Genomic DNA, 3,119 nt, shown 5'->3' with positions numbered 1-3,119 from the left:
TCTATGGATGAGTAAATACTTCAGATATCAACTTCTGAATTCTAAATAAAATTCATGCATTATTCCTCTTCTCCTCTTTTCTCTCTTCATATATATATTATATATGTTTTTTATTATATATATATATATATATAATAGATATATATATATATATCTATATATATCTACATATATATATATATATATATATATATATATATCTATATATAATATAAAGGATATATATATAAGTATATATATATATTATATTGTATATATATATATTATATATAATTATATAATATATTGTAATGGCTTTTCCTTTACCAATATACAGGGCTTCCAGGAGGAGTAGTCGGCGGTGGTCAGGGGCTTGATCAACGTGGTGAAGATGGCCATGGCAATGGTCGAAACATATCGACTATAGAGAAATACCAGATTCTTGAACCAGACAAACGAAGACACCCCAGCGGAGATCACCTTCTACGATCCTATTGTAGTCTCCAGGATTTATCTTGCATACAACTAAAATATATATCCTGCATATTTTTAGTGTTGATAATTCCGAAGAAATACTAGATCTTGACATTCGATTTGATGTCAGAAATACCAGATTAACAACATGAATATAGGTCAGTTACTTATCAGTCTCGCTGATTATGAGAAACGAATTATCATACAAATAGATAAAATTCTTTATAAGGTCAATTTGGTTAATTCTGCCATTCTTTTCAAAGGACAGGCATTAATAATAATAATAATAATATTAATAATAAAATAATAATAATAATAATCATAATTAATAATAATAATAATAAAATAATAATAATAATACCAAAAAGAAAGAATGTAAGTTATTCTGAACTCATAATGATTTAGATTTAATAATATGGACGCAATTTAAGTGAATTAGTATGTGTAATCTGACTCATTATAGTGACAATGTATGTAATATGATGACGCATGTCATTATATTGAAATCATGTTGTAAATTATAAGAAACTGTTTACCTGAGTATTATTATTATTATTATTATTGTTATTATTGTTATTATTATTATTATTATTATTATTATTATTATATTATTATTATTATTATTATTATTATTAAAAAAGAAAGCCACAAAATACACAATAATTTTGTGGGTTTCTTTTTCAATCTTCAGTTTTTTGCTTGGTACATATTATTATTATATTATTATTATTATTTTTTTTTTTTTTTTTTGCTCTATCACAGTCCTCCAATTCGACTGGGTGGTATTTATAGTGTGGGGTTCCGGGTTGCATCCTGCCTCCTTAGGAGTCCATCACTTTTCTTACTATGTGTGCCGTTTCTAGGATCACACTCTTCTGCATGAGTCCTGGAGCTACTTCAGCCTCTAGTTTTTCTAGATTCCTTTTCAGGGATCTTGGGATCGTGCCTAGTGCTCCTATGATTATGGGTACAATTTCCACTGGCATATCCCATATTCTTCTTATTTCTATTTTCAGATCTTGATACTTATCCATTTTTTCCCTCTCTTTCTCTTCAACTCTGGTGTCCCATGGTATTGCGACATCAATGAGTGATACTTTCTTCTTGACTTTTTCAATCAACGTCACGTCTGGTCTATTTGCACGTATCACCCTATCTGTTCTGATACCATAGTCCCAGAGGATCTTTGCCTGATCGTTTTCTATCACTCCTTCAGGTTGGTGCTCGTACCACTTATTACTGCAAGGTAGCTGATGTTTCTTGCACAGGCTCCAGTGGAGGGCTTTTGCCACTGAATCATGCCTCTTTTTGTACTGGTTCTGTGCAAGTGCCGGGCATTCACTTGCTATGTGGTTTATGGTTTCATTTTTCGTATTGCACTTCCTACATTTGGGAGAGATGTTATTTCCGTCTATCATACTTTTGAACATGATCTGGTTCTTAGGGTGCCTGATCTTGTGCCGCTGTTTATCATTCCTTCAGTTTCCTTCTTTAGCTCTCCCCTCTGTAGCCATTGCCAATTGTCATCGCTGGCTAGTTCTTTAGTCTTGCGATTTCCACTGGCATATCCCATATCCTTCTTATTTCTATTTTCAGATATTGATACTTATCCATTTTTTTCGTATTGCACTTCCTACATTTGGGAGAGATGTTATTTCCGTCTATCATACTTTGAAACAATATCTGGTTCTTGGGCCTGATCTTGTGCCGCTGTTATCATTCCTTCAGTTTCCTTCTTTAGCTCTCCCCTCTGTAGCCATTGCCAATTGTCATCGCTGGCTAGTTCTTTAGTCTGTCTCATGTATTGTCCGTGCATTGGTTTGTTGTGCCAGTCCTCTGTTGCTTTCTGTCTTTCTCCCTGTACTCTGTAAATTATTATTATTATTTTAATTATTATTATTTCTATTTATTTTTTATTTTATTATTTTTTTTTTTTTTTTTTTGCTCTATCACAGTCCTCCAATTCGACTGGGTGGTATTTATAGTGTGGGGTTCCGGGTTGCATCCTGCCTCCTTAGGAGTCCATCACTTTTCTTACTATGTGTGCCGTTTCTAAAATCACACTCTTCTGCATGAGTCCTGGAGCTACTTCAGCCTCTAATTTTTCTAGATTCCTTTTCAGGGATCTTGCGATTTCCACTGGCATATCCCATATCCTTCTTATTTCTATTTTCAGATATTGATACTTATCCATTTTTTCCCTCTCTTTCTCTTCAACTCTGGTGTCCCATGGTATTGCGACATCAATGAGTGATACATTCTTCTTGACTTTGTCAATTAACGTCACGTCTGGTCTGTGTTTGCACGTATCACCCTATCCGTTCTGATACCATAGTCCCAGAGGATCTTTGCCTGATCGTTTCTATCACTCCCTCAGGTTGGTGCTCGTACCACTTATTACTGCAAGGTAGCTGATGTTTCTTGCAACAGGCTCCAGTGGAGGGCTTTTGCCACTGAATCATGCCTCTTTTTGTACTGGTTCTGTGCAAGTGCCGGACATTGGCTTGCTATGTGGTTTATGGTTTCATTTTTCGTATTGCACTTCCTACATATGGGAGAGATGTTATTTCCGTCTATCGTTCTTTGAACATATCTGGTTCTTAGGGCCTGATCTTGTGCTGCTGGTATCATTCCTTCAGTTTCCTTCTTTAGCTCTCCCCTCTGTA

The sequence above is a fragment of the Macrobrachium nipponense genome, chromosome 4 (assembly GCF_015104395.2).
Source record: "Macrobrachium nipponense isolate FS-2020 chromosome 4, ASM1510439v2, whole genome shotgun sequence".
In the NCBI taxonomy this organism is placed as follows: domain Eukaryota; kingdom Metazoa; phylum Arthropoda; class Malacostraca; order Decapoda; family Palaemonidae; genus Macrobrachium; species Macrobrachium nipponense.
This window is presented reverse-complemented; position numbering follows the sequence as displayed.